The 12,120-nt window shown below is 41.3% G+C and overlaps 1 protein-coding gene and 2 long non-coding RNA genes across 10 annotated transcripts in view; 2 read left to right on the top strand and 1 right to left on the bottom strand.

Moving 5' to 3' along the window:
- LOC129529122 (uncharacterized) overlaps window positions 1-11,004 on the bottom strand; it is a 201,153-nt gene extending 190,149 nt beyond the window's left edge. For 4 of the 5 annotated variants that reach the window (XR_008674541.2, XR_008674540.2, XR_008674538.2 and 1 more), the window contains exon 1: window positions 10,689-11,004. This is a non-coding gene — a long non-coding RNA (uncharacterized lncRNA). Of the gene's footprint in view, window positions 1-10,673 lie in introns of all 5 variants that reach the window. The other variant, XR_008674539.2, reaches the window with a different exon arrangement.
- LOC129529123 (uncharacterized) lies at window positions 4,977-6,761 on the top strand. The gene is made up of 2 exons (XR_008674544.2): window positions 4,977-5,659; window positions 5,789-6,761. It is a non-coding gene; the product is annotated as an uncharacterized lncRNA (long non-coding RNA).
- SNAP25 (synaptosome associated protein 25) overlaps window positions 7,963-12,120 on the top strand; it is a 90,924-nt gene continuing 86,766 nt past the window's right edge. For 2 of the 4 annotated variants that reach the window (XM_004061809.4, XM_004061808.4), the window contains exon 1: window positions 7,963-10,429. The gene's annotated coding sequence lies outside the window, so the exon portion shown is untranslated. Of the gene's footprint in view, window positions 10,666-12,120 lie in introns of all 4 variants that reach the window. The other 2 variants (XM_019016932.4, XM_004061810.5) reach the window with 2 other exon arrangements.

Raw genomic sequence — 12,120 nt, forward strand, 5'->3', positions numbered from 1 at the left:
TCTAATGCCTAGGTATCCTCAGGGACAGGTTCTCTTGACTGTTTTTCTCCTGTATATGGGCCACATTTGTTTGTATGTCTTAATATTTAGTTAAGAACTACACATTTTAAATAATATAATGCGGCAATTCTGGAAATCATATTTCTACCTTCATCCCACAGCATTTGTTATTGTTGCTATTTGTTACTACTGCTGTTACTGTCCCTAATAACAATTTTTGTCTTAAATTCTATTTTGCCTGATATCCACTTTATCCAATTCTCTTTGATTATTTGCATTGTATGTATATTTCTTCTTTTTTTTCAATCTATTTGGGGGAGTTTTGTTTGATTGTTGAGTGATTTTGCTGAACTACTTTGGTAAGTCTTCTTTATTGTGTATGGCCCTGAAGTCTCTACTCAGCTAATTTAATGTTCAGCTCATGTTTGGACAGAGATTTCCCTAAATACCTTGCACCAATAAGGCTCACAGTCTTTGCTGAGAAGTTCTGTGAATGTATTTTTTGGAGTAATCTTTCAATGCTCCACCAGGCAGGTTACAAAGCTGCCTTAGTCTTTGCTTCGTGATGATGCAGTCTCAGGTTATGGAGAGGTGAGAGAATAGGGCCTTCTCAGATTTGGGGCATGCACCCAGCTTTCTGCATGTGCATGGCTTTCTAGATTCCCAGGAATACGTGAGAACTTTTCAAAACACCCTATGAACATCTCAGTTTCCAGCATTTCCTGTTATGATTTTTGGTCAACTTCTTATTTGTCCCAGCTGTTACCACTGCCTCAGGCAGCTGCTATGTGAAACATTTGATGCTGATTGTTTTTGACTAATCCTTTGGGGAGATAATGTTTATACTATGTGAGTTCTAAGTTACATCAAATAAAGATAAGCCTCAAGAGTGGTAGTTTTTAGGGAACTTTTTATTTTTTATTTTTACTTTTTTTCTTTCCAACTTCTATTTAAGATTCAGGGGGTACCTGTGTAGGTTTGTTGCATGAGTAAATTGCATGTCATGGGGGTTTGAGGTATGGATTATTTTGTCACCAAGGTAATGAGCATTGTACCCAATAGGTAGTTTTTTGATCCTCACCTTCAGGAAACTTTCAGACAAGTTAAATAGTGACAATTCTCTCTGGATGGGATTCTGGGGAGCTCCAAATCAATTCTGTTACCCTCCAAATGGCATGTAGGTCCCTGGTTTTCAAGGTTGCTATAAAGCTGCAGAAAGGGGAATGGCAATAGGGCAAGTTAAATGCCACAAAGTTTCTTATTCTTACCCAAAATGCAGACATTTTTCTTGAATAAATGCTCCTCAGATTGTTGCAAGCCTTTGGTTAATTTCCAGATTTCTAATCAAAAAAATTATTTTAACAATTTTTGCTAGTGTTCTTGTTGCTTTTATGAAGGAACAGATTTTCAGAGGTCCTTATTCAACCATCCCCAAAGTGGCTCTTTCATAATCATAATTTTATTATTAAAATGTTGGCTACAACAGACCTCCTGACCAGATGTCAGCTCTCATATCTCATATTTCCATTTTAATCTCAGTATCTGTCCTTAACCTTGCCTAGAAAAACAAAGGGGTTAAAAATACATTTCAAGGAATCTTTCTTTTCTCCACTTTAAAAATCAATGCCGTTTTGTTATACTGAATAAGAAAGGTTGTGGAGTTTCCAAAGCATTATAGGAGAGGACATTGAAGACAGAACTTTGCAGCCCACCCAAACCAGGAGAGCTTGCATAAAAGCTTTTTGAAATAATTTTGTTACTGCCATTCTTTTAAAGAAGAGTAACACATTCACAGGAAAACAATAATGAAGATTGTTTAAATAAAATAAAATCTTTTTGCATCTTACTCATTATCCTTCCCAGAAGTAACCATCTTTAAATACTTCCTCTTCAAGTTATCTTTGGTGTTTCCAACCTTAATTTTAAATAATATCTTTTTATTTCTTGATTTACCAATTTTAAATAATATATAAACATCCTTTATGAAAAAACTGAGAATGTTATCTTGTTGGCTCTGTCTCCCTTATTACAACCACTGAACTTTGGTACTTCTATTACTTTTTCGGTTTCTGTTGGCTAACTTTAAAATAATACATATAACTTCATATATGATTATATCATCAGTAAACTTTATTTTTCCTTTTATGAACTTTATACTGATTATTTTAATCCTTTACCATATAAAATGAGTAAATTGTGGTGTCTGCATTATAAAATCTCTTTACATTGCCCCTCCTAAGCCCTCTCCTTTACTTCCCACATCTGACAGCTCTCTCACTACTTCTATATGGTAGGTCCCATAATATTCAGATTCTGTTTGGTAAATATTAAGTCATTTATTCTTGGTCTACAGTTTAATTTAAACTTCAAAGACCAAAAAAGAGCATTTACAGCTTATGATTATATAAATAGTATTTATTGCAGAACCAGGTAGGGTGGTAAACCTTTAAAGAAAAAATGTCTCTGTGGCACTACATTTTCACACCAAAAAAGAAAAAAAAATTGAAGATAAAGGACAAATAAAAAATATTTCCTTAAATACCATCAAAAAATGCTCAAAATTGTGTCATATAATTGACTTCAGATTTGAACCAAAAATATATGATATAGCTTTTGTTTTTCCTGTCATTATAGGGGCATTTTCTTGTTATTACTGATAGGAGATATTTATGCCATTGTCAGGTTAATGCTATAATTAGTTTTTAAACTACACTATTTGTCAAACTAATTTTACACTGATTCATTACCGTATCTGTTTCCTAGCTTTGGTCCTAGGAAAAAAATGCTACCTTAGTTCTAATATTTCCTAAGTTCCTGGTCTTCCTCCTTTGCATAGATTCCTTTGTGAGTTGTATTGTTAAGGCAAAATCCTTAGAAAATATTTTTATTTGCAAAAAATGTTCATGGGAGGTAATCGTCCTGAGTCTGTCCACATCACATCTAGAAATGTTTTCATTTTGCCCTTCGCTCTTTATTAATATTCTGGCTTAATATAGACTTATAGATGGAGATTTATTTTTCTTGCAGTATTTGAAGACCTGTTGCATTGACTCCTACCACCTGAATTTGTTTTGAGAAGTCTGATTTTGTTGTAATTCTTCCTCCTTTGTATGCAACCACCTCTTTCTTCTCTATGAACCTTCTAAGAGCTTCTTTGGGGAAAGTGGGAAAATATGCAAAAATAAAGAAGCATACTCATTATGTGGTACTACTTACAGTGAACAATATTTACCTAGATATATTCATGGCAGAGTGACTATTTAACACACAGTTGTGTTATTGACAGGATGGGGAGAAGAAACAAGGGTGATATAAGAGAGCCTTATTATTAGGAAGTCAACTGATGTCTATTTTATAACTCAAGAATTAGCAATGTCTTCATATTATTTGGAAACAAAAAAGAAATTAACCAAAGAAAATGCAAATGCCATTGAAAACCATTGCCTCTGGGAAATATAATATAGATGTAGCTATAAACACATATATAATGTCAACAGGAGAAAAGTGCTATGAAGAAAAATAGTGCAGGGTAAAATAATTTTAAAAAATAGAGGTTAGCAACTTTAGCTAGTTTAGATTGTCAGAGAAGGCTCCTTTGTAAACGTGGCATTTGAGGAGATGAGACATGAGACGATCTGGGGGAGGCTATTTCAGGTAGAAACAATAACTAGTGCAAAGGTCTTGAGGTAGGAGTGTGCTTGGTTGTTCAATGGACAGCAAGAAGGCCAATGTGATTGGAATGGAGAGGTGCTGGGAAATGAGTTCGGAAAGGTGGCCAGGAGCATGATCTTGTAGAGTAAAGGAAGAACTTCTAAGTGTGATGGGTGACACTGAAAGGTTTTGAGAAAGGAAATATGATCAGATTTGTCTTTTAAAAGTATCACTGCAGCAGCTATGTAGAGGAGATACAGGTGCTAGAAGACAAATTAAGAGGCTACTGTAATATCCCAAGAGAGAAATGATGGCGACTTAAACTAAGGTGGTATCCGCGGAGGTGCTGAGGAGTAGTTGGATTTGAAAAGTATTTTGACAATAGAGCAACAAGTGTTATTTATTATATGTGAATGTAAAAAATATACTTGAAATAATATAAGATTTTCATCCTCAGGGACTAGGAATGTCAATGCCATTCGCTAATATGGAGAACTAAGATGAAGGGAGCCTCTTGAAGTTAAAAAATCTGAAATCTGCTTTGGATATGCTAAGTTAGATGTCCATATTTGCCTTATGCTTAAGTACAGATATTGAGTAGAAACTTGTGCATACATGATGCAGTCCAGGAGCAAAATTAGGGCTGAATATGTAACATAAAAGCATCAACACATAGATACTACCCAAGGCCCTGGAAATGGATACAATTACCAGGGAATGATTATGTAGAGAGTAGAAAAGTTCCAAGTCTTGAACGCTCAGAGTTGAGAAAATGAAAGCAAAGCCAGCAAAGGAGAGTGAAAATAAGATGCTTGTGAGTATACTAGTTTGGAAGATGGGACATCATGAGAAAATGTTAATTAAGAATGTAAGAGGAGAAGTAGATTCTTGCAGAGTATGGAACCAACTTATGCATATATATGTTCAGTTTGAGGTGCCTTTGATTCAGCCAGATAAGAGTGTTCATTAAGAAGCTAGGAATATGACTTTGAAGCTCACAAGAGTGAGTGAGACTGGCAACAGGAAATTAAAAGTCAAATATATAAAAAGATGGTTAAACTCAAGGGTATGAAATCAGATTTTTTGAAGACAACATATGAAGGAAGATATAGAACACTGAGTCTCTTGAGGTACCATGGTCAGTAGAGAAGGCTGAAAGACCAATCAGAATTCTGCATTTTCTGATGTAGAATTTAGAGTAGGAAGTTTTCAGTACCTATTCTAACTCTGTTACCAACTGGCTGCATGGTATAAGATAATCATGTATTAATTGGGAATTAAAATAATAATTACTATTATACATACCTCAGAGAGTTGTTGCAAGAATAAAATGAGATCATGTGTGTGACAGTTCTTTGCAACTTTCATATTTCTTTAGCACAGAGCTATACAAAAGAGAGCTATTTAATTTTTTTCTCTTTGGCTTAGAGCACAGAAGCTTTCAGGGTGGAGAGTCAGGACAGGTTCTATGGACATATGGAGCTCCCAGGGGGCTTGTGCAGGACTCAAGGAAATGTCCAGCTTAACCTGCTGGGCATAACAATTTTGCTGCTTCAACCCATCTGCTATGGAAAATGAGGAGCCAACAAAAAAGGGAGAAACAGAGGTGAAGGCACCTGATAATGAAAGCTTTAAGAAAGGGAAGGGGTAAGTACATGCCGTCAGGTGAACCCAGAAGTCAATAAAGATGAAAAGTCCTTTGGACATGACCAAGAGATTATTGATGCAATCTGCTGATGTCTTAGAATGTGCCTTGCCTAGGCTGGTGCCTGTGAGCTGGCAGAAGTGTGATGCCCTTCTCTGCTAGTATCAATAAAATCACACGAGATATTCTTGCTCCATTCCCAGGTATATCCTGAGTCATTCATTTCAACCCAGCTTAACCCCATCCTCACCTTCAGAGTTCTTTACCCTTGGAATCAATTCGTGTTGAAGACCTCATATCATCTGCCTTAAAACCACTGATCCACATTGCCATTCTGTTCTGACCTCTGGCTGACTTGCTTAGGTATATTTTGAGGGCATTTTCTGCCCTGATTCTTATTTAAGCTATTTATTGGATATTGATCTCTGAATTCCCTCCTTGATTGTAATTTGAACTCTCTTCCTTTGAATATGTTGTTTCTGTTCACCTCAGGTTAACAGCCTAGACTTCTTTCTTGAAATTCGCCGCAGCGAAACCTTGTGATTCAGCCAGCCAAACCAGTAATTCATACTCATCCCTCTAGCAAACGAAACCCTGAAGCTGCTAATGAGAAAAGGCATATGCAAGCCACAGTGTGTTGAGGCAGAGAAGGTAGCTGCAGAGGGCAGAAGGGAGTCTGATAGAGCTGGAGGAGGCTGTACTAAAACATAGTGATTATGAGCTTGGGCCCTGGGGTTCAAACGCCAGCTATCCCATTTCTTAGCTGTGTCCTTGGCCTGGTTATTTAACCGCTCTAACCCTCAACTCTCTACTCAATTTTTCCTAGACCCCAGTGCTAAGCATATGGCAGGTGTTCGATATTGAGTAAATGAATAAGTTCATACAGATGAAAAAAACAAGGCCCAGTATGGTTGATACATATCTAATTAATAGCTAATGAAAAAAACGGCAATCCTCCATATTAAAGCCAAGCTACATGTCATTTCTTAAAGAAATCAAGTTAAAGTCTCATCAAAATGATAGATTTTATTTAGCCAATACTTCATAGTGCTAGACATGACACCCAGTGCTTCATAATTTCCTTGTGTATTTGGTATAATTATTGTCTCCATTTTACCTATGAGATAATTGAGATACAAAGAGGTTACAGAACTAATATGATTCCTAAAAGATTTACTCAAGGAATACTGTGATCCTTAACAAATAGCCTTTTTGAAATGTACTAATTTGGACTACCATTTTCTCTGCCTCTCTGTTCCTAATTGTCACAGGTTCTTCCTCCCTACTTGACCACAGGCATGTCTCAGCATTGGGAAGAGTCCTAGGATGCATTGTAAAAGAAAGTCTGTAATTTTGGTGCATCAAGGAACAAAAGTGTGGAAACATCCAGCCTCTGGCTGCTGGACACTCCCCTTCTTCCTTCTCACCATACTGTCTGTAATAAAGAATAAAGTGTTATTTAATATTCTGAGTGTACAGTCCTATTTTTTCTTAACATGGCAAACCAGAAACAGCAACTAATATTCCTGGTTCTCTTTTTACCTTTCACAAGATCTATATCTACCTTAGAGGCTTCAGGGAACAAGAACAGCCTGGATAGTTTAAACCTAGAGTTAAACTACTCAAGGCATTTTAAGGTACTACTACTTCACTATATATAAATGGGGTGCGGGGCTGGGTTAAGGGCTAGAAGAATATATGAAGAGAAAGTGGCAAGCAAACCACTTGGAAAGCAAACCAAGGAATCAAAACAGTTGCTCTATCAAACTGAATATTCTTGCGCAGAACTGAATATTCCTTGCCCTCACAGTGTTTTGAAACATTGTCATAGAGTGCCAGGCATGTCCCAAAGGAGGACCATGCAGAGAGGGCTTCTGAGCTGGGCTATCTCTAAACTGCTTCCAAGCTGACTTTGGAAAGATCATATGGGATTTTAGAAAAGTTATTATTATTATGACTTATAAAATTGTAGTTATTGAGTCAACTATGAATCTTGCACCTTACCTTGGAGATACAAGCTAAATACCTTGGACCTAGAGCTACTGCAAACCAGAATACTTTGGGGCATAATGTACCAAAAAAGCTTTCAGAGGCTTGAATTATCATAGTGTAAATATCCATCTAGCAGAGCAGGTAATTTTCTCGTTACTCATCCTAAGCATTAGATATTCTGTGTGTTAGTTCTTTGCAGAAATAACCCATAGCAGCTGAACCATTTTGGAACAAATTTTCCATCACCTTCCTTCCCTGTGTGGTTCAGGCCTTTGCAAACCCTGAGTAACATGAATCTGCTGGTTCCCTACTGGCAAAGATGATGACGTTTTCTTGTTTGTTTTTGTTTAGCTTTAATCATGCCGTGAGAAAATCCTAAGGGAAAAAAATCTCATTATCCTATTCAAAATACATTTAGGGTTATCTGGTCATCCCTAGCAGATTTTTATGTACCCAATGCTTATGTATCTCAAATTACACTCTGTTACCTTTCCCAGAGCAAGATGAAGAACCTCTAAGAACCTCTCAAACAGCATCATTTTCAAAACAAGCACTAGCAATGGAAAACATTGTCACCACCACCAGCTAATCCTGTAGGGTCCATGGTATTTTCTGTAATGCCTTGAAACAGTCTGCCTCTCTCTGCTTGTCTGTCATTTTTAAAGATGTCAGTGTGGGGCATCAGCAGTTGAAAACTCAGAATACCAAGCCAGTCCTTCCCTGTGACTGCTGCATAGCTTTTGCCTGCAGGATAAGCCTCCATCACTGACGTAGTTGCTTTTTAACTTCTTTTTTTTTTTAACTTGGAAAATCCCCCACCTCCTCCATTCCTTCACAAAACTTTCTGCCTGAATGATTTCTAGTCTGAGGGCCATACACATATTTTTTTTTCTCCCTCTGCAGGTTTTTTTTTTCTCTTCAAACTTCCGCATGCTGCCTTTTTTTAAAGTGTCACACCTTGGAAAAAATTCTGACTATAAAGGATTTTGCAGTACATTGCATTCAAACCCCTTTCCCCCTATTCCAACTTGCTTTATAATGAAAGTAAGAGCCATAATCAAGAGACTTTTATTGGCAATTAAGTATCTAAGGACTTTGCAGATTTTCCTCTTTATTGTACGGAAATCTTAAATGTTTAATGAATATTTAAGTAAACAAATTTCAGCAACATGCCTTTTTTAGGAATTTGGCTTTAATTAACATCCAAACACTGTTAATTATTATGGCAAAAACATTAATACGTCAAAAAAAAAAAGCCTTCAGGCCAGGGAATCTTTAAGAAACAATTATGTCTACTAATTTCGATTAAAGGCATCCTTTATTAAATTCTTAACAGCCCGTCTCTTTCTAAACGCAGCGCCTTCACAACTCTTCTTCCCTTCCCCCCACCCCGCTTCCCTCCCTCCGCAATGGAGCGCAATCAAAGGCCGTTATTATTGCCTAAGCTTGGCTCTCAGGCCAGCTAGGGGTGTGTGTGTGTGTATGTGTGTGCATGCGTGTGTGTGTGTGTGTGTGTGTGTTTGGTGGGGCGGGGGTGGGGGGCGAGGGTGCAAGGGGAGAGGTTGTACGCCGCTTTTCCGAACCCAGCTCTAAATGGTTTCTCCTAAGCGAGACAAGGATTTTCCATAGCCTAAAAGAGGCCATCAAGTTTTAACATTGCGAGGCACGACTTTTAATCGCATCCTTCCCGGAAAAGTACAAACAGTTCCTCAGACGAGGTCCCCCACCTCCCACGCGCTCCCCAGCCCTCCCTCCCTGCGGAGAGCCCCGCGACAGCCTCCCCAACACCTGTGAATCATCCGGGAGGCTGCCACCGCCGAGCGATCCGCGCACTACCCCCTCCCCGGGCCCGGGCACGGCCAGGGAGGACAGTTAGGGTTGTTGCTTTATAGTTATCACTTTTAATCTCTAATACGACCAGCACAAGTAGCCTTTGTCTCCCCGCCCTGATTTGAGCATCCGAGGGCCCCCCGAGGCAGCCTGCACGGGTACCCCGGGGTTTGCGCACTGAGTGAACCCCCAGATTCGGCCGTGTCCCAGCCGTCCTTGCTCTGAATCCCCCACCTCCTCCCGGCCGTTTGGACGGTTCCCTCGGGGCGTCTGTGCCTCCGTGGGGTACCCCTAAGACACCCAGCACGAAACCCCAGCACCGACTGCAAATTCCACCGAAAGCAGAGTCATCCGTTTTTGCCCTCGGCAAACAACTCAACTTCAAGCCTCGAGCCCTTGCAAACCCACGCTGGCTGGGCTAACTCCGCTTCCCTTCTCCTTCCCCCTACTCCTGCAACAGCTCAGAGAGCCTGGCTCTGACGTAGTTCAAAATAACGTGCGCCAGCCTCGCTGCCCGGCTGACCACAGCAACGAGAGCCACAAGCCCTCGACGCTGCTTCGATAACATGAAGCAATCACTCATAAAAATAGCAACCCACGTAGCCTGGCCATATATGGAGCTGGCGAGGGTGGACGGGGATGCCCCTCCGGACCCTCTTCGGAGAAAACAAATCGCCGCTGAAATTTCCCCCACCCCTCCCATCACTACCTTTTACCCCTCCTCTGCCTTCCCCTCTCCTTAGATGACTCAACCACAGATTCCACTGAAAGGGGGTGGGGGTGGGGGAGAATATATACACACACACACAAATTATACATATATTATACATGTATTATAAAATATACACACACACATATATATACACACACACATATACACATATGTACACACACACGCACACACACCAAAGAACATCAGGAATGCAGTTGCGGGATGAACGCGTTTGCCCAAGACCGAGTGTTAAAATGGAGTCGTAAGAGTCGCCCCGTGCGGGTGTTTATAGAAGGTGAAAACACGCAGGTTTGCAGGGCAGCGCACTGGGAACCGAGTCAAGCGCGCCGCAGCCCGGGCCCCGCCCCCGCCCCCGCCGTGCCCCGCCCCCACTTCCTCCCGCCCCTCGCCGGGCGGCTATTAAAAGCTGCTGACGTCAAAACGGACGGCCATCTTTGATGAGGGCAGAGCTCACGTTGCATTGAAGACGAAACCTCGGGGAGGTCAGGCGCTGTCTTTCCTTCCCTCCCTGCTCGGCGGCTCCACCACAGTTGCAACCTGCAGAGGCCCGGAGAACACAACCCTCCCGAGAAGCCCAGGTAAGAACCCCCCTCCCCAGGTCGTGGCTCTGGCTCGGGATGGCTGCATACCCAGAAGGGACAGCAGCTGGGCAGTCCGAGTGGGCTTGGATAAATACAAGTATTGGTGCACTTAGGGTGCGGTATTCCGTGTGTGCACGTCTGGTGGGGGCTTTATAAAGTGTTTTCGAGGTGAGCTGCTGGGGAAAAGGGAAACGGGAGCCCTGCAAATGGAGCGACGGGGAGGAAGAGCGAGGGTACGTACCGAATAATAACTTACTCTTTTGAAACAGTAGTGGGACCCCCTCTTTCTTCCATTTTGCGATGCAGTTTTCAGAGATATTTAGGCTGTTGGGTTTTCCTCCCCTGTCGTTCTAACCCTATTATTATGACTGTTGTCCATAGGGTGCTATTATCCAGGGAAGAATTAAGGGGGAGACAGGGTGTGGGTGCTGGGGAGGCGAAAGGAGAAAGGGGGAGTTCCCGCCCCGGGCAAGCTGAGCTGCTGCAGCGACAGCAGCCTCCATGCCCCGCGGACTTGATTTATGCCGCCTGCTCCACGTCAACTGCAGGCTGGCGGGAGGCGGGCGGGTCGTGCCGGGTGGGAGGGCTCTGCGGAGGGCTGGCGCGGGTGGGCTGGCTTCGGGGATTGCGGCTGCCCGCGCTCAGCACCCTGGATAGCAATACCGAGGGCTCGCGCGGGCGCCCTCGACCTTTCAGCACCGGGGACAGCGGTCCGGCCGCAGCGCCTCATTTGCCTGCTGCAGAAATGCCTGGCCGGGGCTGGATGTGCCAGGGCTGGAGAGCAAATTGTCTCCCAGAGACCCCGGTCTTACGGAGACCCTTAATAGAGGAGTCATAGTAGATTAAAAGAAAACAAGAAAGAAATAAATCTTCCTCACAGAGACTCCTTTGCAGACAATTTCCTGTTCCCCTCCTCACCTCCTGCATAGCTTCAACAAAATAGTCTACTTGTGGAAATCTTCTGTGTTGCCCTCTGACCCTTATTTTACGTAGAAAATAAATACATTTTTAAAAAAATATGGATTTATCCTCCAGCAGGGTATCAAGGTTTTTGTTTGGTTTTGTTTCTTAACACAGAGTAGATCTGTCTACAGATCTTGGGTGAGCATAAGTACTGTATATACGAAAAAGCCAATGCTATCTGTTTATAGGGATGATACATCTCTCTCTATGTTTCCATTTGATAAAAATGTGAGATTAGCTGAACTAAGCAGAATCAACTTTAAGAATGAATCACTCTTCCTTTTCCTTCTTCCCCCATCCTTGCAATCAGGCATGAATACAAGCATTCATCCACAAAAACACATATCTGAGAAATTTTACTGGTCCTGTACTGAATAGATTTAACCTCTTTGGCCACGGTTTCAGAGTTACTGGAAGTATTTGCTATCAGCACTGGTTATCGCAGGCTGATAGCTTTAGATTTTGACAATATTAAGACTGGCCTTCCTCAGGAGAATCCAAGCGTGTCCTTCAGGGTAATGCAGGTAAAGAACCATGGTGTTAAACTAGAACTTAACTCTGACCTAAAGGTCTACTGCAATTTCTCTTATGGCACTGCGGGATTTTGCTGAGGTGGTGATAACTACTTTAACCATTTTCTACTCTGAGGCTTGGAGCATCTGAGAGATCAAAAGTCATCAGGGGTATTTCTCTCTGTTTGATGTAGATAAAACTGGCATAAAAAT

The sequence above is a fragment of the Gorilla gorilla genome, chromosome 21 (genome assembly GCF_029281585.2).
Source record: "Gorilla gorilla gorilla isolate KB3781 chromosome 21, NHGRI_mGorGor1-v2.1_pri, whole genome shotgun sequence".
Classification (NCBI taxonomy): Eukaryota; Metazoa; Chordata; class Mammalia; order Primates; family Hominidae; genus Gorilla; species Gorilla gorilla.